This window comes from Bos javanicus, chromosome 11 (genome assembly GCF_032452875.1).
Source record: "Bos javanicus breed banteng chromosome 11, ARS-OSU_banteng_1.0, whole genome shotgun sequence".
Lineage (NCBI taxonomy): Eukaryota > Metazoa > Chordata > Mammalia > Artiodactyla > Bovidae > Bos > Bos javanicus.
In genome coordinates, this window is record NC_083878.1 from 99,663,429 (window position 1) to 99,691,061 (window position 27,633).

General features: G+C 48.6%; 2 long non-coding RNA genes across 2 annotated transcripts in view; one reads left to right on the forward strand and one right to left on the reverse strand.

Moving 5' to 3' along the window:
- Positions 1 to 10,608, forward strand: part of LOC133257625 (uncharacterized) — a 34,931-nt gene extending 24,323 nt beyond the window's left edge. Inside the window, exons 3-4 of the long non-coding RNA XR_009739627.1 lie at positions 84 to 5,107; positions 6,603 to 10,608. This is a non-coding gene — a long non-coding RNA (uncharacterized LOC133257625). The remainder of the gene's footprint in view (positions 1 to 83; positions 5,108 to 6,602) is intronic.
- A 2-nt stretch (positions 10,609 to 10,610) lies between these two features.
- LOC133257626 (uncharacterized) overlaps positions 10,611 to 27,633 on the reverse strand; it is a 36,903-nt gene continuing 19,880 nt past the window's right edge. The window contains exon 3 of the long non-coding RNA XR_009739628.1: positions 10,611 to 10,894. This is a non-coding gene — a long non-coding RNA (uncharacterized LOC133257626). The remainder of the gene's footprint in view (positions 10,895 to 27,633) is intronic.

Consider the following 27,633-nt stretch of genomic DNA (forward strand, 5'->3'; position numbering starts at 1 on the left):
GGGTCCTCGCCGGGCTCGAGTTCCTCGCCTCCCCACCTACTCCTCACCTTTGACCTTGATGTTCCCCACTCCCCACCCCGCAGCCTTACAGCCGCAGAAACCTCTGTGCTGGAGCCGAGTCTCAGGCGGCCCCGCGACCCTTAAGGTCTGCGGCATATGAACCTGAAGAGAGGTCCTGCCTCATTTGAGCCTCAGTTTCCCCTTTTGCAAGAAGATCGCTGAAGACGCGACTAGCTGGTGAACGTTCTTGGATCCCAGAACGGTTTTCAGCCCCTCCCCGCCCTTGGCCCACCGTGTAGCGGCCACGACCCTGGCCCTGCCTAGGCAGTGTACGGCACACTGGGGCAAGGAATCCGCCCGGCCAAGTGGAAGGAGCCTCGCCAGCCCGTCACCCCCTCCATGCGGGCCCCAGAGCATCGTCCCCTCCCTATCCCTGGGGTGTCTGCGATGTCTCTTCGCTGCCCCCAAGTCCCAAGTTAGCTGCAAAAGCAGGTGGACGGGCTAGTCTGGTGGTCACAGGTCAAAGTTCATTGAACCACCAAAATTAATTGAGTATCTACTACGTGCAGCTCAGAGCTCGGCGGGCTTCGGGGGCTGTGTGTGACCCGGGCACCCCTTCCTCGCTGGCCTGCTGGGGGCCCAGTGAGAGGGTTCTGGGCACGAAGCGGTTAAAGCCTTTCTAGCCGAGAAGCTGGCTCTGCTGCTGAGGCCCAGGCTTATTAGTCAGCTCGCGGGGAGGAGGGGGGGGCGGGCGGTGGGAGAGAGGAGGGGCTCGAGCTGAGAACCGCAGAAAGCAATTCTCAGGGGCTCCCAAGTGTGGGGAGGGCGGCACAGCAGGAGCTGCTGCTTCCCAGAAAGTTGATTATTTTTAACCCAGGAAGAAGAAAGGAAAGAGGCGAGGGAGAAGGACTCAGAGAAAAGAGGAGAGGATGGCAGAGGAGAGGAGAGGATGGCAGAGGAGAGGAGAGGATGGGGAAGGGGGGAGGGGAAGGAAAGGGAAGCTGAGCAGGAGAGAGGGGCCAGGCAAGGCAAAGCTGGGAGGGAACAGGCAGAGGGGGGCGGTCAGGGAGGGACTGCAGCCAGAGGCGGGGCCAGTGGGAATGGGGGAAGCCAGCCGGGGTCTCTGGGAGGGGACTGGATGTGGAGGGGGCACGTCACCCCCCTCCTGAACCCCTCTGGTTCCTCTCCCAGGCCTGGGCTGGGGGCAGGGGTGCTTCTATGGGACCCACCCCAGGCCACCCAGCCTGGGCAGAAAGCAGCGCCCTCTTGGGTATCCCCAACCCAGGGCTGTGTGGGGCACAGAGGCTAGGAGAATAGGGGGCACCAGGCAGCCACAGCCCTGCCCTAGGGTGCTATCCGGCCCACAGCAGCCCCATGACTTGCCCTTGTTTCGATGGTGATCACTGGGGAGAGGACAAGGAAGACCACCCTGAAAACCCCATATGGCTCTGCAAAGGAAGGGTTCAGCTTAGGGTGGAGCCAAGCTGAACACCAAACCCAGAGGGGGCCTACGAGGAGGGTGCTGAGGACACAGTGACTAACAAGACGGACACAGCCGGCCCACATGGGCTCACGGTCCTGCAGGGGAGGCGGAGGCTGCACAGACCATTATGAATAGTGCATTAAATAATGGCAAGGGGGTGGCAGGCTGGCAGGGGACTGTGAGGGGCACTGGAAGGGCTGGTCCCAAGAGGCTGATCTCTGCAGGGGTCACGGGAGGGATCCTCAAGGAGGAAGGAGGGGTGCCTGAGGACTGGAGGGGCTTAACTAAGGGCAGAGTTACTGGTGGAGGGAGCGGGGATGGCGTGCTTGTGGATCCCAGAGGCACAAGGGCTCAAGAGAGCATCAGGGTGGCCCACCATAGCCCTTGTCCTAGAGACGGCCGGAAGCTTCAGAAGTTTTACAGAGCAGAGAGGGGAGACCAGGGCTTTCCAGGTGGTACAGTATAAAGAATCTGTTTGCCGATGCAGCGGACATAAAAGACGTAGGTTCTATTCCTGGGTTGGGAAGATCCCCTGGAGGAGGAAATGGCAAACCCACTCCAGTATTCTTGCCTGGAAAATCCCATGGTCAGAGAAGCCTGGCGGGCTACAGTCCGTGGGGTCACAAAGAGTCAGACACTACTAAGGATTGAGCATGTACACACACACTGAGAGGAGACCAGATCTGCAAAATTCACCTGGGCTGCCGGGGACAAAAGTGGGTACCGGAGAGGTCCCAGGATCCCAGGAGAGTGATGGCAGCCTGGCCCAGGGAAGTGGCCTCTGAGATGGAGGGAAGGCTGGCCTTGGACATGACTGGGAGGTCCAGAGCACAGGAGCTGGTGTGTCATGGTGTGGGGGGAAAGGAGGCCGAGGAGGGAAGTGCCAGAACACTTCCAGGCTCTGGCTCCTGCAAGGAGGGTGGCTGGGGCTGTCCCCTAAGACAGGGCAGCCAAGGGAGCAGGTTCATGGGAGGTCAGGTGTTTGTGTTGGGCCAGGGTGGGGACAGGCTGCAGGAACAGCCTGAGCAAAGGCGCAGAGAGGAGAAGGGCAAAGGAAACCACACAAGGACCGTGGAATATGCTGGAATCTTCCAGAAAGTGGGACTGTGGCTGGTCTTGGTGCCCTTGACTGCAGGCAAAGAGCTCTGAAACCAAGTTGTAGTCAGCGGGGAGCATAAGAAGGCAAGTTCCAATGCTGGACATGGGGAGGGCACCCAGCAGTGACCAACAGGGGCAGGGACTGAGCCTATGACAGCAGGTGTCTACACCCCAGCACTGGAGGTGGGGATGTGAATGCTGGGGCATGTCATGAGCACACCTCTGGGACAGCCTATAGGGTGGGTGAGTAAGAGTAACTGTGCGTGTGTCCCTTGCACTGAGTGTCCTAACCTTCACTCAAGGCAGGCCCTGGGGGACACCTCCAAATCCTCCAGGACCAGAGTGTGTCTGACCAGGCCAGACCAGCTCAAGGGGGATGATGGATGGAGGAGGACCTCAGCCACCAGTCACAGCTCTGGAAGTCTTGGACACACACACACACATACACACACACAAAACCGCTGTGGAACCTGGAAGCAGCATCTGGCCCCCTCCCCAACGGAGCTGGGGCAGGTAGTGCTGGGATATTGGGTTATTGACTGGGGCGGGGGCAATGTCTGTATGCTTTCAACTACTTCAGGCGCCCGAGGAAGCCTTGCAGCAGCAACCCAGGGTCACCCACGCCCTCTACCCACCTTGGGTCCCAGTTGATCTTCTCCCAGGGTGCGAGGGCAGATCTGCTTAGCCTGGGGCTGCCCTTAATACAAGGGTCCAGTGGCTCAGCTGAGGCCTGATTCCAGATAGTGGCTGGTGCTGTGGCTTGACCACCTGCAGCTCTGACCTCACCTTGAGACTCTTGGACCACATGGATTTGTGGCTTTCCCATCAGTCCTGCTACCTACCGTTAGCACACAACCCCCCAGGGTGGGTGCACATCATAAAGTCAAGGTGAAGCTGAAGGAACAAACTTGAATCCAGACTCGTTGCCCGGCTGGCTGTGAGCACTGGCCTCTTGTGCCTCAGTTTCTTCATCTGAAAAATGGGCCTAATAATGGCAGAGGCAGAGAAATGGTGAAGGTAAGGCCCTTAGCAAGGAAAGGGGCTTGTCCCAGGTCACCTGCGGCCCTGAAACTCCCCCATCAGTATGGGTTGCAGGCCTTCAAGGTGGAGGAGAATTGGGCTTACCGCCATGTCCCACCACGGGTTGGGTGGTGGTATTGTTCCTATCTGCAGGTGAGAAGAGAAAGGCTCAGAGAAATTGGTAACTGGCCCTACAGGACAGGAAGGGTGCAAATTCTCAGGCCTGCTCTCTCCCTGGGATTTGGGATTCCATTCCCACAGCCCTCGCCCTCCTCCAGATAGAAAAACTAAAGTGCAAAATGCATTTCCCCTGCAGGACATCCTCCTCCCTCTCCCCAAAACCACACAGTGACCCTGGCCTGGCCCTCTGCGCCCAGGAGGAGCAGGGTCCCCATCAGGCATCTCGGAGCTGGCTTTCACATCGATGGAGCACAAAGGGGGCTAGCCGGGCAGAGAAAGAGCCCGACAGGCCAGGAGCCGGCTCCACGGGCGCTTTTCTCCCCGCTTTCTTCCTCTCTGGGCTCTTTGTTAAGCTCCCTTTCAGCTGAGCCGGCAGAGCCTGGGTGTTCCGAGCTGACAATAATTGCTGCGTCTAGACAGTGTCTGGTATGAGGCCTCCCTCTCCCGCGCCTCCCCAAGGCTCCCTTTCCCAGCGCTGCCGGCCCTGCCCCATGCCCTGCGGTTCCCACACCCCTTCCCTTCTTTCTGGCTGCCCAGGGTCCCCGTTCTGCCTTCCTCCTGCTCAGACCCTACACTTCTCTCTCCTTCTCCCCCTTCCATCTTCAGACACACTCACCCTATTGGGTCCCCAGGCCTGAAATCCAGGGAACAAAAGTGGATTTGCATTTGGCTCCAGTTGGCAGGCCTTGGAGAAGGCCGAGTCCAGCCAACCCTCCTGACTGTGGACTTGCCCAGGATCCCAGGCGGTCCACCTTGCTGAATTCTGGGCTAACCTGGAAAGCTCTGGGATTCACCCTGCTCCCTCCCTCATCTTTCCACCCATGCTTGGATGGGAACCCAGAGGAATCACCAGAGGTCCAAGGAAGAACCTGGCATCTCTCACCATCAGTGAGGGATAGACTGCTTTCAGGAAATGCAGGGAGTGGGAAGTGGATTTTCACAAGTTCTAAGATTTGTCCCTGCCCCCGCTCCGATCAGTCATTCTGGAAGGTTTTCCAGAATCTGAAGTCTCCTCACTTCTCAATTCTAGGATCAGAATTGAGACCCTAGTGGTGATTCTGAGACAGTAATAATAATAGTCGGCCCTCTCCCTGCACCAGGGGCCTCCCGGGTGGCTCAGTGGTTAAGAATCCACCTGCCAAGCAGGAGATACGGGTTCAATCCCTGGGTCAGGAAGATCCCCTGGTGGAGCAACTCACTCCAGTATTCTTGCCTGGAAAATTCCACGGACAGAGGAGCCTGGTAGGCTACAGTCCATGGGGTCACAAAGAGTTGGACACGACTGGAGAATTGAGCATACCCTCCCTGAGACAAGCATCATACAGGGTCTGTATGATTTCTGCATATTCATTTATTTCATTTTCTCAACAGCCCTATGAGAGAGAGTGAAAACAAGACTGTACTTTGTCCCATTTTACAGATGAGGAAACTGAGGTCCAGAGAGGTTAAGTCACTTGCCCAAAGTAACAAAGCCAAGGAAGTGGAGGAGCCTGGATTTGAAGCCTCAGAGGATGGCTCCAGAGCCCCAACAATGAATAGCAATAGGAGTATTAAATGCTTACTGAGTACCTGAGGCTGCATTTAACATTTTACTTGTGCAGTGTCCTTTATCCTCACAATAGTGAGTATAGGCTCCAGGGTTATGCCCATTATACGCATTAAAGGAGAATAGCCCAGGGCTGCTGGGTGTGGCCAGATGGTGACCTAACTCTGTTAGAAAGGCCCAGTAATCCCTGAGCTGCACGTGAAAAGCTTGGCCTGGAGCAGGAGCTCAATAAGTGTTGCTATTTCATTTCCCACTTCTTCCTTCTGGGTTTTCATGAGCCCCAGCTAGGCTGGAGAAGACAGTGTGGGACTCTGTCCTCATGATACCACGGCCTAGAAGAGGGACCTGGCAAACCCGTTACTTTCAGTGTGGAGGGGAAATTATGATGACGTGAGTGAGGCAAGACCTCTGGGAGACAAGAGGAGGGACCCTGAATCCAAGAAGGCTTCCTGGAGGAGGTTGAATCAACACTGTCTAGGAGAATGAGTAAGAGTTGGGCAGGTTAAGTGACTTCCCTGGTGATCCAGTGGCTGAGACTGTGCTCCCAATGCAGGGGGCCCAGGTTCGGTCCTTGGTCAGGGAACTAGATCCCACATGCTGCAACCAAGATCCGGAGAAGCCAAATAAATAAATAAATAGTTGGTCAGGTTAAGGGGGAGGGAAAGTGCTCCTGGCAGAGGGACCCACACGTAAGAAGGTCTCGAAGTCCAGGGTTATCTCAGAGAACCCGAGATCTCTAAACAGCTTTGTTGGACTGAACAGATGCAAGGAAGTCAAGGAAGGAGCCAGGTGAGCCATAAGGCTGCAGCTGCGATTAGGAAGGGCCTCAACAGCCAGGCCACTGTGCCCTGGGACAGAACCCAAGGCTGGGAGGCCAGTTAGGAGACTTCAGGAGTCTGGGCAAGCAGGGCTGGGATAATCAGAAAGATGTGGAATGGGCAGCCTGAGTAAATGAGACAGAGGCCTACAGAGTTTTAGAAAGATGGCCTCCTGTGATATCGGGGACTGGCCTGTGAGTTCGCCTTCAATGCCGTTCCAGACAAAGACGCAGCAAAGATGAAGGCGTGGAGGTGGCGGGGGGGCCGGGTGTGTGTCTGGGAGGGAGACAGTGGGGCCAGGTACTGAGCAGCCTTCATGATCAAGGTTTGGAGGATTAACTGGGAAGATTCATCTAGAACCTTGGCAGGACGGATTAAAGGGGCAAGCCTGGAGGCAGGGAGGCTGGGGAAGAGGTCAGGAGGAGGCCGCTGCTGAGTGGATTTTCCTTCCCAGCAGGTCGGTCCTCATCTTCAGCTGCTCTTCCCTTCTGCAGAGTCATTTTGATTTTGCACCGACTCCCTCCTCACAGGTGTTCACACTTTCCACCCCAGCTAGAGATGAAAGGAGGACACTCACCATTCAGTACTCACCCAGGCCATCCATCGACAGAAACGTCAGACAGCGCATCCACGCCTGATCACCTCTCTCGGCTGCTGGGGTAGCCCACACAAGCAGGCGCATTGATGAGCTCCCGGCCTGCCAACTCTGGGCCTGCCTCAGACTGATGCAGCTGGGTGGTGGCTTCTCTGGACTTCGCTTGAAAGGCGTAGCCTGGACCTTGCCGGGAGCCATGGGTGCAGAGCACGCACCTCTGGCCTCTATCCTGAAACGCTGGACTGTGGATCTGATGCTGGGAGTTCAGACTGGAAAAGGAGAAACATAGGAACCAGCAGGCGATGTAAGGCCAGCGGGGATGGTCTGGGAGCAGTAACGGCGAAGATCACGGAGGCCCACCGTCCTGCACTCCAAATCCCTGGCTACGTAGGTTCAGAACTCAGAATTTTCCCAGTTGTAGGAGGAAAGGATTACATGTAGACCACATATCTCCTAACACCCCCAGTGAAGTGCGGGGCAGCCCCTGTAATCAGACGTGTTACCAGGTCTGCGGCAAAGCCTACGAACAAAGACACAAATCCTCTCTGAAGCTCAGTTTTCTCGTCTCTAACGTGGAGCAATGGCTGTACCAGGCTCATAGGGTTGCCCTGAGAATTTGATGCTTCCCGTGATACCGGCCAGCCCGCAGGAGACACAGGTTCTTGGCCTGCCCCGAGCCCTCTGGGGCACGTGCTGCTCCTTTCCGGAATATTCACCCCTAGACATCTCAGGAGATAGCTCTCTCACTTCCTTCAGGACCCGCCCCAGCAGGACATGCCCTGTCTATCCCCGTCTCCTCCCGCCCCTGTTCTCCTTTGTCTTCCTTCCCAACCTCTATCATTTGAAGCATCACTTAAATCAATTACTCCCTTGTTAATTGCCTGCCCTCCTGCAGTAGACTCCAAGCTCCGTGTAGTCAGGACTCTGTCCTGTCGCCCACTTTGCCCCAGAACTTAGGAAAGAGCTGGCACAGACGGGCGCTCTGACTTCTGTTGAATGGGCGACAGTCTGTTAAATGTGCCTTGTGCATCGAAAAGGCTCAGTGAGGCCCAGCCCTGCACCATCAGCCTTGTTATTATTGATGCTGCTGTTATTATTTACTTTTTAGTTGCCCCAGGGCATGTGGCATCTTCCTGGACCAGGGATCAAACCCATCTCCTCTGCATTGGCAGGTGGATTCTTAACCACTCCACCACCAGGGAAGTCCCACTATTATGAATATTATTATTAGCATCATTACTCTATTCCTGAGCTGATCCCAGTCCTTGGTTCTCCAGCCTCTGAAATGAGCATCCTGGGGACTGAGGCATCAGCCACCAGAAACAGAACAGGTTCTTGCTGGAGAGACAAAGGAGGCTGCCCGCCGCCCTGGGGGAGCCTGCGCCCCTCACTGGAGAGAGAGGCCTGGGAGAAGCTTGGAGAAGGCACACAGCCCCATTGAACAGGGCTGCCAGAAGGCCATACATAATTCATTGCCAAATGGGGCGGCGGGCGGCTGTGCGCTGGGGGCTCACTCCGCGCCTGGCACTTTGCTGACTGCTCCTCACACGTTGCCTCGTTGCATCTTCTTGGATTTGTGGGGTGCGAACCTTCCCCCGCCTCTCCCTTTTCCCCGGGGGGGAGCCTGAGGTTTAGAGGATGGGGCCACCGTGCAAGTCACCAGCTTCTCAGTGGCCAAGCGGGATCCACAGTCCCTGCCTCTCTCTGGAGGAAAGAGACAGCACTGGGGACCGAGTGGGGACTGAGACCTACCCGAGACGGGGCAGCAGAGGACGGGCCGGGTCACAGCAGGGCCAAAGGAAAAGGGCAGGGGACCCGCAGCCCACCTCCTCCTCCTCTCCTGGAGGACAAGCTCCCTGCCGTGGCCGCCAAGAGTGCTGGCTCTGGAGTTTCAAGGGCTCAGTTTGCTCAGCTGGAAAGTGGGAGGAACAGAACCCATCCCCTGGGGCTCCGAGGTCCTGCAGACAGGATGCTGGCTCAGAAAGGGGCATCCGCCCAGGAGGAAAGCCAGTCCCCAAAAAGGTTACATCCTCTGTGATTCCCTTCAGATAGCATATTTGAAGTCATACAATGATATGATGGAGGACAGACTAGGGACACGCTGGATGGAGGTGGAGTTGGGGTGTACTTTTGAAAGAGCCCCAGGAGGGATCCTTGTGCCGATGGAAATGTCCTGCATCCTCCCTGTGACGGAGGATCCACAATTTCATCCTGTGATGAAATTGTATAGAACTAGACACACAAAAGCGTGTAAGGGAAACTGGGGAATCGGAGTAAGACTGGGGGCCATGTTGACGTCTACATCCCAGCCCTGATACTGTCCCTGTTGTTCCGCTCGATGCTTCCACTGGGGGAAGCTGGGTGAAGGGCACAGGGGGGTCTCTCTGTACTACTTCCTACAACTGCACGTCCATCTACAACCATCTCAGTGGAGACGTCAATTTTTAAAAATGTCATCTGGAGAATTCCCTGGGGGTCCAGCGGTTAGGCCCTCACAGCTGAGGGCCCGGGTGTGATCCCTGGTCAGGGAACTAGGATCCCTCGTGTGGCACAGCCCCCCCAAAACAAAACAATGTCATTTGCCTCTGCCCCAGAAAGGATTGCATGAACCACCGCAATTCGTCCTTTCCTCAGCTCTGAATTGTCCTTTCTGCCTCACTCTGAGGGTCCCCAGTCTTTATTCCAGAATGTTCCTGTTGTCTCTCACTTTTGCCTAGACAGGACTTCAGTACTACCCCGTGGGAGTCTAGACAGACCCTAGAGGAGGACAAGGAAGGCCTTTGTCATCTGTCTCCTGTCTGCATCCAGCTGGGAATCACAGCCACGCCAAGGCTCCCAGTCAGGATTATGAAAACCGTGAGCCCACCAGCCTTGGTCTTCCTCTCCAAGAGAGTGTGGGCCAGTGGAGAGCATGCTGAGTGTCCGGCCCTATGGCTTCCAGACCCAGCCAATCTTCTGCCGCACAGTGTGACTCCAGACAATCCCTGTCCTCTTTTTGGTTCCTAGTTTCCTCATCTGAAGCACAAACAAACTGGACTGGATTATCCTTAGGGTTCTTCCAGGTCTGTGGAGAGGTGAGCCTGGCCCCTATGCTGCTACTCAGGGGACTCTCCTTGACATTTGTGTGATTGGTTGAGAAGAGCAGGGCCCAGGCCTGCCTCGGGCCCTCCCTGCCTTTTAGCATCAGTGCAGTGAGAGGTCATTAAGTCACTCAAAAAACGTGCATTGAGCACTCACCAACTGCCAAACACTGGGGAATAAAAGGTAGGGGGTGGAAGGGCAATGCTGTCCCTGCCTTTGCGGAACCTGCATTCTAGGAGGGAAGAAAGCCACAAAGAAAGACAAAATAGCAACTGAGATCATGCAAAGAAGGAAAGCAGCAGCTGCATTGGCATGTTTCAGGGCCATGGTGAGGGCTTCCCTGGGAAGTGACCATTGAGCCACTGAGCTGAGATCTGAGCAAGGAATCAACTCTAAGCAAAGAAGGGGGAAGATGGCCAAGAGTAGAGGCTCCTCCACAACAGCAGCGGCAAGAGCTGGGGGCCCGTGCAGAGCAGTGGTCTGGAGTGACAGATAATGTTCCAGGAAAGATCAACAGCTTCAGTGGGTGACATAGGAGAGCCGAGATGAGGGGAGCCAGGCTGAGGAGCCTCGTCCCCATCCCAGACAGAAGGGATCCTGTGAGCTGCATTACGCAAGGGATTTGTGTTTTGGATTTGGATTTTTTGTGTTGGATTTGTGTTTTGAAAATCTCCTCCTGGTTACCAAGAGGAGAGGAGACCTCATGGGTCCTCCTTGTTGCCTTATATTTTTACCATAGTGTTATTGAGGCATGTCCAAGCATTAAATGAAGCATAAGGTCCTTATAGCTCTTTTTGAAGATTGTTTTATTTTATTGTTTATTTCCGTCTGTGCTGGGTCTTTGTTGCTGCATGCAGGCTTTCTCTAGTTGCCGCGAGTAGGGGCTACTCTCTGACTGTGATGCGCAGGCTTGTCACTGTGGTGGCTTCTCTTGTTGCACACACAGGCTCTGGGTGCATGCGCTTCAGTAGTTGCGTTGCTTAGGCATGTGGAATCTTCCTGGACCAGAGATTGTACCTGCGCTGGCAGGTGGATTCTTCACTGCTAGACCACCAGGGAAGTCTTCCTTATAGCTGTGAGAGCCACAAAACCAAGACAAATTGGTCAAGCAAATACAAAATCAAATCGGATTCATTTCATGGGACATATCTTTTTTTGAAACTCTGTCACCACCTACAGTGCAACTATGGCCCAACTACTATGGCTCTGAGTCTGTGGGACAGAGCAGATTGGTTTTATAATCCAAGAAGAAAGGGGTAGACAACTCAAGAAAAAAACCGGAAGCAATGAATTAAAATACTTCACAAATGAATAGCCAGATAACCAGCAAATGCATGATAAAAAGTGCCCAGCTTCACGACTCATCAAGAGGAAACACAAATTAAGAAGACAGTGAAGTACCACGTCAGACACAAGAAAAGTTAAAGCAAAGAAGACTGACAATGGCAAGTGTTAGTAAGCACAAGGAGCAGCTGGAACTCACACCCAGCTGGCGGGAATGTCAATCACTACAACCACTGTGGGAAGCCTGGGTGAGGTCTGCTCCAATTGGGTGCATCCTACTCTCTGACCCACACTTTCATTCCAAGGCATGCGGCTGTGTGTGCTCCAGAAGATGTGATGGGAAATGTTCATAGCAGCACTGTTTGCATAATAGCCCTGCATAGAATGAATCCAAATATCCTACAGTTGTAGATCAGACAGTCTAGTGGATAATTGGTCAGCTTTAAGGATGGATAAGGGCTTCCCCAGTGACTCAATGGTAAAGAGTCCACCTACAATGCAGGAGATGCGGGTTTGATCCTGAGTCAACTTGCAAGTGGTAACCCAGGTGCTTGGGCTTGATTGCCGGGAACTTGACACCAGGCATAAGAAGGGGGCTGGCTTTTCAAGCCAGAGAACAAGAGCTTCTTTGGGGAAAGAGGTCTTATCTGCAGCCCTGCGGCACTGGAAATTGGTGGAGACCTTGGCACAGGCTTCCAGGGAAGGAGAGGGTGCTGGGCAGCATGAGGCAGCCTCACAGACCATAGGCTATTGACCCCAGGCAGCCTTGGGAAAGCTAAGCTCCAGTCCTGAGTTAAGGATCCATTTGTTTGTACCTTAACCCCTCCCTACTTTCCTCCTTTGAGGTAGGTAAAGAAGGAGGGTTATTTCTTGCTCCTGAAAAGCAGACAAGTAACCTACATGCCAATGAGAAGGGTCCTGACTGTCTGGTATACAGCTGTTGCTCAGTGAAGTCTGGCTGGATGAATGTTCAGCTGGGCATGATGCTATGTGAATGGCTAACTGGCGCCTCCCCATGGGAAGTTCACTGACAGGCTTCCAGGAAAGGGACTGTAAAATAAGTTGAGAGTTTTCACTTAAGAAGCACCCACCATGGGCCAGGCCCTCTGCTCAGAGCTTTGATGCACAACCTCATTTGATTTTACTTATACACCAATAACTCAGACGTGACCATTTTAAAAATCAAGTCTGACAGTATCTGCCTTTCAGCTGGAGAGTCTAGTCCTTTTACATTTAATGTACTTATTATTGCAGGTGGGTGTATATTCGTCATCCTGCTATTTGATATCTGTCTGTCCCCTTTCTTCTTTGTTCCTTTTTCTTCTTCGACTGCCTTCTGTTGGGTTAACCAAGTGTTTATAACATTTCATTTAGTCTTTTGCTTTTTTAGTTCTACCTGTTTATAGTGTGGGCTGCTCTCACAGGGATTACAATGTGCATTCTTAAGTTATCACAGTCTACCTGCCCATAATAGTGCACTTCTTCATGTATTCTGTAAGAACTTTATAGAAATTGAATTCTACTTGATATTCTCCTGTCCTTTGTGCTATTACGGTCACTTGACTTTTTAAAAAATTTTATTTTTGGTTGCACTGGGTCTTTGTTGCTGCATGCAGGGTTTCTGTAGTCATTGTGAGGGGTGATTACTCTTGGTTGCAGCGAATGAAAGTGTTAGTCACTCAGTCGTGTCTGACTCTTTCTGATCCCATGGACTGTAGCCTGCCAGGCTTCTCTGTCCATGGAATTCTCCTGGCAAGAATTCTGATGTGGTTTGCCATTCCCTTCTCCAGGGGATCTTCCTGACCCAGGATCCCCTGCATTGATCAAACCCAGGTCTCCTGCATTGCAGGTGGATTCTTTACCATCTGAGCCACCAGAGAAGCCCATCTGGTGCATACGCTTCTCAAAGAGGTGGTTTCTCTTGTTGAAGAGTGTGGGCTCTAGGTGTTCAGGCTTCTGTAGTTGCAGCACTCGGACTTGGCAGTTGTGCCTCATGGGCTCTAGAGTGTGGGTTCAGTGGTCATGGGACACGGGCTTAGTGGCTCCGCAGCATGTGGAATCTTCCTGGACCAGGGATTAAACCTATATCCCCTGAATTGGCAAGCGGATTCTTACCCCCTGCACTGCCGGGGAAGTTCCCATATATTTTACTTCTATAGGCGATATAAATTCCAGAACACACTGTCATTTTTGCTTTAAGGACTCAATTAATTTTTAAAGATGTTAAGAAAAGGAAAATAGTCTTTTGTTTCTATTCACATATTCACCATTCCCAGTGCTACTGTTTCCTACAAAAATTTCCTTGTACATTTTCTGCAATTCTGGCATCATTTTCCTTAAGCCTAAATACTTTTCTTTAGCATTTCTTATAATGCAGATCTACTGGAAACAAATTCTTTGTTTTATATATTCAGGAATGTTTTTATTTTTCCATTTTGAAATATATTTTCACTGATCGCTTTCTAAATTGACAGATTTTAATCTCATTTGTTGTCAATTGTTCTATTGTCTCCTGAGTTGCATTATTTTAATGAGAAGTCTGTCGTCTTCTGCATTGTTCTCCTATACATAATTATTGTATGTATTTTTATAGCTGTATTTCAGATTTTCTCCTGATCTTTAGTTTTTGGCAGTCTGACCATGATGTGCCTGGATATGATTTTCCTTGTATTTATCCTGGTTAGGGTTCACTGAACTTCCTGGATCTGCAGGTTGATTGCTTTTCCAAACCCACGGAACATTCTCAGCCAATATTTCATTAAAAAAAATTTTTTTTTTGCTCCATTATCTCTCTTCCACCTCTTGAACTCCAGTTACATGTATATGTTAAGACTGCTTGATGTTGTCCTATAGATTATTGAGGCTCTGTTCACTTTTTCATCATTTTGTATCTGTGTTTCAGTGGGGATAATTTCTATTGACCTGTTTTTAAACTCACTGATTCTTTTTTTATTGATCTTGTCTATGTGTCACATGTTCCTGTTTCTTTCCATATCTTGTAATTTTTAATTTTATTCTGGACATTGTGATGATACACTGTAGGGCTTCTGGATTGTGTTATCTTCCTCTGAAGAATTTTGTATACTGTTTCTGTTTAATTGTTGGCCATTCACCTTGGTCTTGTGAAGTCCTGGTTTTAAACTTTGTTAGAGCAGGTTTATTCTGGTCCTTACTCCTAAGTGATGGTCCCCCAGGATCTCAGTGAAAAGCCTGGTGTATTTACCAAGCCACTCTAACTTGGCGAGATTTGAACTAAAAAATCTGTATCCCTAATGCCAAGCAGCTGCAAATATCTCTGCTCAGCTTTTTCAGCCCTCCAGCTGTGTTTTCACCTGGACTCCTTGGAGTCATGCCCCACGGCAGAGCCAGCCCAGAATGTGAGTGGAGTTTTCTCCCTCTGTAGCTCTGTTTTCTGGGATCTTCTTTCTCAATTTCCAGCTGCTCGGCAGGCCCCGAACTCCTAACTTCTTACTTCTCAATCAATAAGGCTTCTCTGCTTTCTCTTTGAGTCCTACCCCCTCATGTACTACATAAACTAGGAAACACTCTCAGGGGAAAATCCAGATGAATGCATTTCTTACCAGTCGAGTTTCTTAGTTTCAAGGGTCATATCTCCTCTAATTTGTCTGTTTTTGGTCACTCTCCAGTAATTCCAAACAAATCTGTTCTATATATTTCTGTATAGATTTTATAATTGTTACCAGCAGGAAGTTAATCTGATATAAACTACTCCTCCACTACCAGCAAGTCTATGCTTTACAAACTACATCATGTTGCCCAAGACTTAATTTAGTGCTCATGTTAGGTCTAATTTTAGACTTGACATTGGAAGCAATATGGTTTAGTGGAAAATGTAGGTCATTGTGTTGAGGTCTGGAGCCAGCCATCTCATAGTTGAGTCTTGACCCTGTATTGCTGTGTGACCTTGAACAAATTTCTTCGTCTCAGTGAGCCTCGGTGGCCTCACTTGTATAACAGGAAAAACAGTCCCTGTCTTTAGGATGAGCAATGAAAGTAACCTGAGCTAAAAACCCAGCCCCATATCTGTACATGGCAAAGTGCTCGATAAATAGGAGCTGTTATTAGCAGTGAATTACCTAGTTCTATTCTTAGACATTCTGAGTAATGTCTCAGAGACATTACTTTGCCAACAGAGGTTCGTCTAGTCAAGGCTATGGTTTTTCCTGTGGTCACGTATGGATGTGAGAGTTGGACTGTGAAGAAGGCTGAGCGATGAAGAATTGATGCTTTTGAACTGTGGTGTTGGAGAAGACTCTTGAGAGTCCCTTGGACTGCAAGGAGATCCAAGCAGTCCATTCTGAAGGAGATGAGCCCTGGGATTTCTTTGGAGGGAATGAGGCATAAGCTGAAACTCCAGTACTTTGGCCACCTCGTGAGAAGAGTTGACTCATTAGAAAAGACTCTGATGCTGGGAGGGATTGGGGGTGGGAGGAGAAGGGGACGACAGAGGATGAGATGGCTGAATGGCATCATTGACTCGATGGACGTGAGTCTGAGTGAACTCCGGGAGTTGGTGATGGACAGGGAGGCCTGGTGTGCTGTGATTCATGGGGTCGCGAAGAGCTGGACACGACTGAGCGACTGAAGTGAACTGAACTGAACTGAACTGATTCTTACGAGTAAATACCCCCAATGATATGATAATTAGTCAGGTCCAGTGTTGACTTTGAGTAAGTCCCTATCTGTTGACATACTTTAAGATACAAACTGATGTCTTCAAGTTTGATTTCATAGTAATGTCAGAGGTGCATCTTCTAAGTGCAGGGAGAGACCTTCATCCTCTGAGATAGCCCTAACTGTGCCTCCTTGGTGGCAGAAAGTCCCCAGTTAGAAGACCAACAAAGACTCCTGTTAACTCATATCTGGGCTAAGTCAAGTCCTGGTCAAATGAGAAGGGCTGAGTTGGGTGATACTCACCAGGCTTAAACAGCAACTCAGATAAGGAGATATCAATACACTCGATATTTATGGGGCAGGTCCCCCTCTAAGGGGCAAATGTCACTGACACAGCAGCCAAAACAAGCACCTTGACAGAGGGACTCATTGTCTTCAGGCAGAGCTGTGGAAGCCAAGGCTGCATCCTGGACCAACCAGTGGCCTTTGGCAAGTCCCTGCCCCTCTCTGGATCTCCTCCCACCATCTGTACAAAGAATTAACCTCTAAAAGCCCTCTCAACGGGCAATCAGAAATCAAGTGACTTCACCCCTACCCATGGTCTTGCCTCCAACATAAGAAGCGATGAGGTTGGGCATCTCACTTTAATCACTCTCTGCTTCAGTTTCCCCATCTGGACATGGGGTACACATGCTCAACACTCTCTTTTGCACCAAGCTGTCATGGATCCCTTGAAAATAACAAAGTATTCTGAAAGCCAGAATAACATATATCGAAACCCAAGATCTACAGCCTTGCACCATGCTTGGCAAACTCAACAAAGTCTTGCATTATACGGGCAAGGAGGGGAAATGGAGCCAGCCCACCCTTGGGGAAAAAAAAATGAGAGCTTTCAAAGAGAGACAAATAACTTGCAATTTAAATGCATAAGAGACCAGGCTGTGCCACCGCATATGCAGATCGATGCAAATGATATGCAAATGGCCCAGAGCAAGCCTGGGTTTGCCAATGTCCTCTGCCAAGCAGCCAGTTATGGGGTTCAGCCAGGTCTGGTCTGTGCCAGAAGCTCACATCTGGGGCCCAGAGGCCTTGGGGTGAATATCCGATTACACCTCCTCCAGAAAGCTTTCCAAGACCCAGCAGGACACAGCCCTCTCCCTCCCTTCCCAGGGCTTGGTGCCTGCCTCCAGATTCTGCCAGGGTGCTACCATCTCCCCCTCCAGACTGTGAGCTCTTAAGGGCAGGGCTTTGTCTCATTCACCACTGCACTCCTGGAAACTGCACAAAGCCTGGCACCAAGCGGGTGTTCAGGGGCTGCAGACTGAGTGACCTCAGGAAAGCAGCATGGGTGGGTAAATTCATTTATAAGTTCTCCTTGACCCAGGGAAGAGGCCAAATCCTCTTCAGGGGCTTTGGGTTGAACTGTCAGCCAACAATAGGTGACCTTCAGCATTAATCCCCTGTTACCAGTAAGACTAAAAAACTGAAGTTTGCAAATAACAATTTATAAATTAGGAAAGATTCCCCTTTGTTGGTACAATGACATCCTTACCCCTCTCTTTCATTCTGCTGTCCTTTCTGGGGTGGGCAAGGGCCTGACCCAGAATCAGTGTCCAATAAATATCGACTGATGTTTGAATGAATGCATGCATGCATGAACAAAAGAATAAGGTTTCGGCTTACTTTCCAAAAATTGCCCATAAGCCATAGCCCATTCTGTCAAAACACAAACCTTAAGTTGAGCTACTAACTTTGTTTATTTGTTGCAACAAATACGGACTCTTTTCGGTGTCTTTCTAGACTTCAGGGACTATAGCAGACACTTCTCTGCCCCCTTACACCCCCTGGTCTCCCCTCTGATTTCAGCTGCAATGAGGTGGACTGTCCTGACTCAGTGTAACTTGTGCCACCTTAAGCAGGAGATTTTCTGCCTCCAAGCTTCTCCCAAGGCCCCCCAAAGCCACTAGACAGCTCAGAAGTGGCAGGTAAAGATCCCCGAGCAATATTCTGCAATGGAAAAAGAAGCCAGCGGATGGATGCCCCCCTCCTCCCATCTTCCAGAAAACAATTCTGGGAGGCATTCTGTATACTTCTAGAGTTCCTAGTGGAAACCAGCCTTCTCTCACCCAAAGCAGAGAAGGACACCCCCCCACCACTCCTCCTCCTTCTATTCCCTGCTCTTCTGCCTCCTGGGGTCACCCCCAAGTCCTTAACTCAAGCTCTGCTCTCAGAGGATCCCAAAATAAGGCAGCGGCAGTTCTCAAAATCTGGTTGCACCCACAACTGGGCATTTCATGAATATGATATACATGTGAAGGTGGAAGCCAGATTGAGAAGGTCTTCACAGCCACAGGAAGTTGTTTCATGGATAAGCCAAAGGTTCAGTGGGGTTGAACAGGCACTCATTCATTCATTCAGCCTACAGCAGGCAAGGCCCTGCTCTTGGGCTGCTATAGCCCAGTGGCCATTATGATGAGGACATGAATGGGCCACTGGGAAGAGCTGTGTCTGATTCCTGAATCCTCAAAACCATTTCGTTCCCCTGTGGGCAAAACTGTGCCATTTTCAGATGAGAAAATCAGGACCTGTCCGAGGGAAAGTCAGACCACTCATAGATGTTGCAGCAGAGACCAAACCAGGATCCTGCAGATACACCTGTCTGTCCTGGGGCCCATGTTTGGTGCCCAGGGCTGTGAGTGGAGGAAAGCCTGCTTGGGAATCACGTGGCCCATGCTCTAGACCAGTGCCTCCAACAGAAATGAGATGCCAGCCACAAACACAACTCATGTGGGTAATTTGAACTGTTCTGATAGCTTCATTAAAACAAAGTCAAAAGAAGCTGGTGGAATTCATTCTAATAATATTTGTGTTTAACCTAATACATCCAAAATATTATCATTTTGACATGTCATGAATATTTTAAATTCTTAATGAGATATTTACTTTTATTTTTTCATTCCAAGTCTGTGAACCCTGGTGTGTATCTTACACTTTAGGCACCTCTAGGTTCAGAACAGCCACATCTCAAGTGCTCACTCGGTGGTGGCACCTGGCTCGTGGCCACTGGATACTGCAGCCCTGATACCCTCATCCTGACTCCAAGTCTCCCCGCCCCCCACACACACTTGCAGAATCCCTTCCCAGCGTGTCTTCATCAGAGGGAAAGTGCTTTGTAAACTATGTGAGGGGGGGTCACTGCGACCTTCCTTTCATCCATGTATCTTGGCAGCCAAGGCACCCACAGAGACAAAGCTGCTGGGGGCCACAGATCTGGGGAGACAGGCACCCAGTTCCCCTTGTCTTCCCAAACTTGGACGGGGAGCCCCACCCACCCACGAGAAGGAGAGGGGAGGGGCTGGGGGGAGGAGTCCCTCTTCCCTCTTCCCCCAGGATGTTACAGCCACCAGGCTGTAACAGCTGCTTTAATTTTGTAAAATCCAAACTCTGGTTCTCTGGGAATGCCGGCTCGCTCGTTCACGCATTAGACACACATTTATGGAGCGGCTTCGGTTGTTTACACTGTTACCGTGAAGATGCTGAAGACACAGAGAGGAAAGCAGCCGGCCTCCTCCGGGGAGTGTGAGCCTGGTGGATGAGGCTGGTCAAGCGAGCAAACAGCCCCTATGAAGCTCTGCAGGCAACGCTGCAGAGGCTCCCTGTGGGCACCCGGCCTGAGCAAGGGGCCGGGAACCCAAAGTTCAAAGAAGGATGAGACCCAGCTTGTGATCAGGTGTGTGGCCGGCAGTCAGGATGTCTAGGAGGGCTGGCTGGACATCAGATGGTACCCATGGGTAGGCTGAGTCCAGCCCAGGATGGGTCTTGAATGTTCTCTGAGACTCCTGCTCCAAACAGCAGGACTGCCAGAGATACTGACTCAGCTTTGCTGTGCCTTTTTCAAAATCGCCAATTAGGTGACTAGGACACCAATCGTGGCAATTCAGCTCCCTTTATTCACTGTTCACCGAGCCTCTATTGATGCTCTGCTGTGGGGAATACAGAGATGCAAAAGACAGTAGAAACCAGTGGCGGCGGGGGAGGGGGGGGCACCAAAAACACAGGACTTTTATTTCCAAGCAGAATCGTGAGTTACACAGCAGAAAACCATCCTGCTACAAAGCGGGACTCCGAAACGGTGGCTAAAATATAACAAACATCCTTTTAAATGCATGGCTGAGCTTGCAAGAAAGGAAGGGAACACCCCAGGGATAAAAACAAAGACAGAGCTGAAAACCAGAGCAGGAATCATGAGGGCTAGTGTTGGTGCTGTGTTGGGCGGGCACAGGCAGGGAGGGGGCTGTGGGACTCGGCAACCTGGGATTGGGTTTTACAGCCCCTATGGGGACAAGAAATAAGGCTTTGGGCTTCACAAAGCCGGGAGTTGTAAATGAGACCTACCTCCAAGCCAGACTCTTCAGAGTCATATTCTTGGTGAAAAGGTGGGCAAGGATTTAAAAAAAAAATGTCTACTCTCTGCTCAGACACATCACTAGTCAGCTCATCTGCTACAGCCAGGGCTCTGGGAATTTGTAATCATAGACGGAGCCCCAAGGGGGTTGGGATTTAAATTTACACTACCCTGCTTCCCTTGTGTTCAGGAGACTCTGAAAGCAAGAAGCTAATACAAAAAGGGGTCCCTGGCTGGAGATGTCTGTGGGCACTGGGCAGAAACAAATGCAAACACTCCCTAGAGGGCCATGACCTCAACTCAGGCTGCTCAGGGTTCCCACAGACAAAGGTTTCTGCAGATGAGCTCACAAAGACAAAATTACAGAACAAAAGCAGTCGTGAGACAGAGTCAGTGGGAAAACCAATGATATGCTTGCCCCACTCCCCTCACTGACCCCCACGCATCTCACTGAACCTCAGATGATAGATCCAGGAGATAGAGACCAGAGAATAGCTGTGATTGCAATGACTAAAATGTTTTGGGAAATATGAAAAAGAATTAATATAATGAAAAAAGAATAGCCAGGGTTCCTGCTATAGACAGCAGATTAATATAAGTGCTGCCAAAGCAAGCGCTATAGACAGTAGATTAAACACAGGCATTTATCCCTGATCCCTCCTGAAAATTTTCAAAAAGGAGCAGAAAAGGAATTTTTAAAGTACCACAAAAAAAAAAAAAAGGATAATTTTGAAATTGGAAAGCAGACTGATGAGTGAGAATGGACTTCGTGGATGCAAAAAATTGAGTCCTAAACTGGCAGCGAGGAAAGTCTAGGACACACTAAACCCCCAAAGCTTCAGGAACTGAGTACCAGGTACTTTGGGCAGCACAGGTAAGAAAGCAGAGGGAACTACAGCAGACTTGAAAGAGAGCTTTAAAGAGCAGCTAGTAACCAAGATTCCATTCCCCAAGGTGACTGCCTCTACTATATCCCAACAGAATATTATTCCCTGGAGTGGGTAAAGCCATGGGATTCTGTCCTGGGGAACAGTAGACCCAGCTAGGGGTAGGGGCATTGCATTGAAAGTGGAGAAATTAAGTGAAGGTCCTCACAGTGAATACTAATACTGCCAAATGGCAAGCAGGTTTAGTATGAACCTCCAGGCAGGAGACTGAAAGATAACTCTTGCAAACCTGAGAAACCGAGGAAGAAATACCTAAAGGCAGTGACAATAGAAGTTGCTCAGTGAAAGAGCCTAGCCAGATCACCCTTCAGTGGAGTTTCTGGACGGCAGCCAACTCTGAGCTCTGAGCTTCTGAGCAGACTGTGTGTGTAGAAGCCAAGGATGACCAAGCACATAAGAGAAGCTCCTAACTCATAGTCAGACAATAACAAACAGATAAAAAGCAACTTGGAGGGAATACAGATGATGATAAAAAGAAAACGCCAAAAAAATTATCATTAGTATCATCAAAGACGTAAGCGCACACGTTAAACAAATACAGGATGTTATTAAAAAGGAATGTTTTGAGAACAACAACAAAAAAATCTCTCTTGCATAGCACAAATTAAAAGTTGAATGGAAAGTTTAGAAGATAAAGTTGCAGATTAGGCAATTTCCCAGCAAGTAGAGCAAAAAGACAAAATACAAGAGAGTAAAGATGTGAAAATTAGAGAACCAACCTGGGAGATCTCACATCCAAATAAAAGAAATCCCATAAAGAATAGAGAAAATAAAAGAGGAAGGGGTACTCATTCAATAAATTATTCAAGTAAATGTCTCTGAATTAAATTACATGAGTTTCCAGTTTGAAGATGCCCACTAAGTACTGAATGAAATGGATGCTATTCTCACATGAAGACACATTATTGTGAAATTTTAGATCACTGAGAACAAAACAAAAATCATACAAACTCCCAGAGAGAAAAAATTAGATTTTTCACGAAACATCAGTAATCAGAAGGGCATCAGATTTCTTAACAACAACACCAATTTAGACCACAATGCCTTCAAAATCCAGAGAAAAGTATGCATAAAACTTAGAATTCTATACCCAACCAAACTATCAGTTGTGAGTGTAGAATAAAGATTTTCAGAAATAAACAGTCTCAAAAAGCTTAACTCCCATGCATCTGTAACAGAAGGGCTTCCCTAGCAGTTCAGACAATAAAGAATCTACTTGCAATGCCAGAGACCCAGCTTCAATCCCTGGGTCAGGAAGATACACTGGAAAAGGAAATGGCAACCCTCTCCAGTATTCTTGCCTAGAAAATTCCATGGACAGAGGAGCTTGGGTGGTTAAAGTCAGTGGGGTTGCAAAGACTTGGACACGACTGAACAACTAACACAGCAACAAAGAGGAAGGGGTACTCATTCAACAGAGGTCCTGTAACAGAGCAGGACCCACAGGGCCTTCCTAGAACAGAATTCCCACTCTGCCCTGCTGCATCCTCCTCCTCCCTTTTGTCCATAGAAAAACTTCAGTCAAAGAATAAACTTACAGAACATTGCAAAGCAGCTATATTCCAATAAAAATCATTGAGAAGAAAAGAATAAAAAAGAATAAATTTAATCAGAGAAGTGGGAAAAGGCAGAAAGAAGGAGAAAGTCAAGCAAGACAAAAAATAATAGTTTAGCCATGAAACAAAGTCAATGACCTTTAGTTCCTCCTCAGGGGCTATAGCAGAGAAGCCAGTGGCAGCCCACTCCAGTACTCTTGCCTGGAAAATCCCATGGACGGAGGAGCCTGGTGGGCTACAGTCCATGGGGTCACCGAGAGTCGGACACGACTGAAGTGACTTAGCAGCAGCAGCAGCAGCAGCAAGGGCTATAGATAATATTCTGAGCTATATATCCTTTGAGCTGTTTTGCAGAAACTGAAACCCCCACAGGTGGAAGGAGTTGACTGTATGCTATCCACAAGCACTTAGACCCCAGATCAGTTGGAACCAGAAGGTTGATGATGTTGACTCTTGATTACCTCATCTCCAACCAATCAGATGAATGTCTAGGAGCTGATCACATTCCCCACACACAGACGCCCCACCTCACCCTATCTTTAAAGCTCTTTATCTGAATGTACTTGGAAAGTTTAGGACTTCTAAGCACTAGTTACCTGGACTCCTTGGTTGGTGCCCTGCACTTTGCTTCCCCGCATCCTAGTGTTAATAGATTGGCTTCACTGCACATAGGCAAATGAACCCAAATTTGGTTTGGGAACATCCTTTCTTGGGAATTTACTAGAGAATGTGCACCTCTAAAACAGGGAATAGATCAAGAAAGAAGTTAAGATGGGAAACCCATGCCTAAGAGAAATAATGTGAGTCCTCAAGCTATTGATGAAGGGAGAACACAACAGCCTAGAGGGCAGCCAAAAGAAATAGGAACAGACCAGAGAGGTCTGTGAAAGAAATCTCCGAGACGATGCAACTGGGAAATGTGCTTGGATGTATCAAGAGGTGGTTGGTGCTGCTGAGGAATGACTTGGGATGATTTCATGATAATTAGACAGAAAACAAAGCAAACAAATAGAAACTAGACAGTATCAACGACACGGAAAACAAAAGATTGTGAAAGAAAATAAAAATAGCTAATGTGTTCTATGTGGCACAAAGGTGAATAGAATTTATGTAATCATAATTATCTCTTGGACTGCAAGGAGATCCAACCAGCCCATTCTAAAGTAGATCAGCCCTGGGTGTTCTTTGGAAGGAATGATGCTGAAGCTGAAACTCCAGTACTTTGGCCACCTCATGCGAAGAGTTGACTCATTGGAAAAGACTCTGATGCTGGGAGGGATTGGGGGCAGGAGGAGAAGGGGATGACAGAGGATGAGATGGCTGGATGGCATCACCGACTCAATGGACGTTAGTTTGAGTGAACTCTGGGAGCTGGTGATGGACAGGGAGGCCTGGTGTGCTGTGATTCATGGGGTCGCAAAGAGTTGGACACGACTGAGCGACTGAACTGAACTGAACTGAATAATGTTAACTTTAAATTACGATTTAAACTCTACTGGAAGAACAGTGGGACAGGAAGCATGTGTGTGCAAAGTAGGGGGAGGGGTGTTGCTGGCAAAATCCAGGTAGTTCCTCACCTTCTGGTGTGAAAAGTTGACAGATAATGCCTGAAAACTAGAGGTGGGGAATAATAGAGCATGTTATTTAGTGATACAGACATAAATTCCAAAAGCAATAGTAAAAGAGTAGAAGTTGCTTGCCCCTCGGGATCAGAAAGATGGACGAATTTGAGGATGGGGGACAGGAGGCTGAAGTTTTCATGATAAGTCTGTGGACCTACTTGATGCATTAAACTATACGCCTGTATACACATGAAAATTTAAGAAACACATAAGACACGTGGACAATACACTTCTCATATACTCTTATGTGCCAGCTTGAATCCTCCTAGCTCCACCAGTCTGCAAGAGTCTTGGCCAGTTGTTTTGTCCCAGCCAATTCTGCAAGGATTCGGATCAACTCTACATGGACACACCCTGAGAGCATTTCTGCCTCCTGCCCCCATGGGCTTCTCTATGGCTGCTGGTGCTTGAAATGCCATGGATTCACTCAGTGCCCAGACAAGCGCAAGATAGTTCCAGAAGGTCAAGGAATCAGTTGTGTTTAACATCAAGCAGTGGCCAGCTCAATAATGTACCTTCATATTGGTTCTCACTCCTTTCCTTTTTTGAGATTGAACTCCCTGAAACATTAGTGGCACTTCAATTCAATTCAGTTCAGTTGCTTAGTGGTGTATGATTCTTTGCGTCCCCATGGACTGCAGCACACCAGGCTTCCCTGTTCATCACCAACTCCCGGATCTTGCTCAAACTCATGTCCATCGAGTCGGTGATGCCATCCAATCATCTCATCCTCTGTTGCCCCCTTCTCCTCCTGCCTTCAATCTTCCCCAGCATCCGGGTCTTTTCCAGTCAGTCAGTTCTTTGCATCAGGTGGCCAAAGTATTGGAGTTTTTCAGCTTCAGAATCAGTCCTTCCAATGAATACTCAAGACTAATTTCCTTTAGGATTGACTGGTTTGATCTCCTTGCTGTCCAAGGGACTCTCAAGAGTCTTCTCCAACACCACAGTTCAAAAGGATCAATTCTTTGGTGCTCAGCTTTCTTTACAGTCCAACTCTCACATACATACATGACTACTGGAAAAATCATAGCTTTGACTAGATGGACCTTTGTGGGCAAAGTAATGTCTCTGCTTTTTAATATGCTATCTAGGTTGGTCATAGTTTTTCTTCCAAGGAACAAACATCTTTTAATTTCATGGCTGCAGTTAATATCTGCAGTGATTTTTGGAGCCCAAGAAAAGAAAGTCTGCCACCGTTTCCATTGTTTCCCCATCTATTTGCCATGAAGTGATGAGAATGGATACCAAGATCTTAGTTTTTTGAATGTTGAGTTTCAAGCCAGCTTTTTCACTCTCTTCTTTCACTTTCATCAAGAGGCTCTTTAGTTCCTCTTTGCTTCCTGCCATAAGGGTGGTGTCATCTGCATATCTGAGATTACTGATATTTTTCCCAGCAATCTTGATTCTAGCTTGTGCTTCATTCAGCCCAGCATTTCACATGATGTACTCTGCATAGAAGTTAAATAAGCAGCCTGACAATATACAGCCTTGACCTACTCCTTTCCCAATTTGGAACCAGTCCGGTGTTCCATGGCCAGTTCTAACTGTTGCTTCTTGACCTGCATACAGATTTCTCAGGAGGCAGGAAAGGTGGTCTGGTATTCCCATCTCTTGAAGAATTTTCCACAGTTTGTCATGATCCACACAGTGAAAAGCTTTGGCATAGTAAAGAAAGCAGAAGTAGATGGTTTTCTGGAATTCTCTTGCTTTTTCTATGATCCAACTAGATTCAGTCCAATCCCAGAAAAAATCCTAGCAGGCTTTTCTGTAATAAACAAGCTGATTCTGTAATTTACATGGAAAGGCAAAGAAACCAAAATAGCTGAAATGATTTTGCAAAAGAAGAACAAGTTTCAGGATTCACACTACCTATTTGAAGACTTTCTACAAAGCTACAGTTTTAGTGTGGAACTGGTCATGGGATAGATACATAGGTCAATGGAGCAAGGAATATAATCCAAAAATAGAATCACACAAGTGTGGCCAGTTTATTTTTTACAAAGATGCAAAGGAAATTTTATTGAGAAAGGATAACAGGTTCTTTTGTTGTTGTTTTTTCCAACAAATAGAATAATCTGGATAGCTACATTGAAAAAAAAAAAAGGGCTTCCTTCATAGCTCAATCAGTAAAGAATCTGCCTACAGTGCAGGAGACCTGGGTTCGATTCCTGGGTTGGGAAGATCCCCTGGAGCAGGAAATGGCAACCCACGCTGGTATTCTTGCCTGGAGAATCCCATGGATAGAGGAGCCTGGCAGGCTACAGTCCATGGGGTCTCAAGAGTCAGACACGACTTAGAGACTAAACCACCAACACATTGAAAAAAAAGATTGTCAATCTTATGTCACATGTTATACAGAAATTAACTCAAAATTGATCATAGACCTAAATGATAAAAGTAAAATAATAAAACTTTTAGAAGAAAATACAGGGGGAAAATCTTTTTGGCTTGGAATAAGCAAAGCATTCTTAGATATGGTATAGAAAAGTGTGAAGTCAAGTGGGCCTTAGGAAGCATTACTATGAACAAAGCTAGTGGAGGTGATGGAATTCCAGCTGAGCTATTTCAAATCCTAAAAGATGATGCTGTTAAAGTGCTGCACTCATTATGTCAGCAAATTTGGAAAATTCAGCAGTGGCCACCACGCTGAAAAAGTCAGTTTTCATTCCAATCACAAAGAAGGGCTATGCCAAATAATGTTCAAACTACTGGACAATTGAGCTCACTTCACATGCTAGCAAGGTCATGTTCAAAATCCTTCAAGCTAGGTTTCAGCAGTATGTGAACCAAGAACTTTCAGATTTACAAGCTGGGTTTAGAAAAGGCAGAGGAACCAGAGATCAAATTGCCAACATCTGTTGGATCACAGAGAAAGGAAGGGAATTCCAGAAAAACATCTACTTCTGCTTCATTGACTACACTAAAGCCTTTGACTGTGTGGATCACAACAAACTATGGAAAATTCTTAAAGAGATGGGAATACCAGATCACCTTACCTGTCTCCTGAGAATCCTGTATACGGGTCAAGAAGCAGCTTACAGTTAGAACTGAACATGGGACAACGGGCTGGTTCAAAATTGGGAAAGGAGTATGACAAGGGTGTATATTGTCACCCTGCTTATTTAACTTCTATGCAGAGTACATCATGCGAAATGCCAGGTTAGATAAATCACAAGCTGGACTCAAGACTGCTGGGGAAAAATATCAACAACCTCAGATACACATGATACCACTCTAATGGCAGAAAGTGAAAAGGAACTAAAAAGCCCCCTGTTGAGGGTGAAAGAAGAGAGTGAAAAAGCTGGCTAGAAACTAAACATTGAACAAACTAAGATCATGACCGGAAAAGTAGAAGCAGTGACA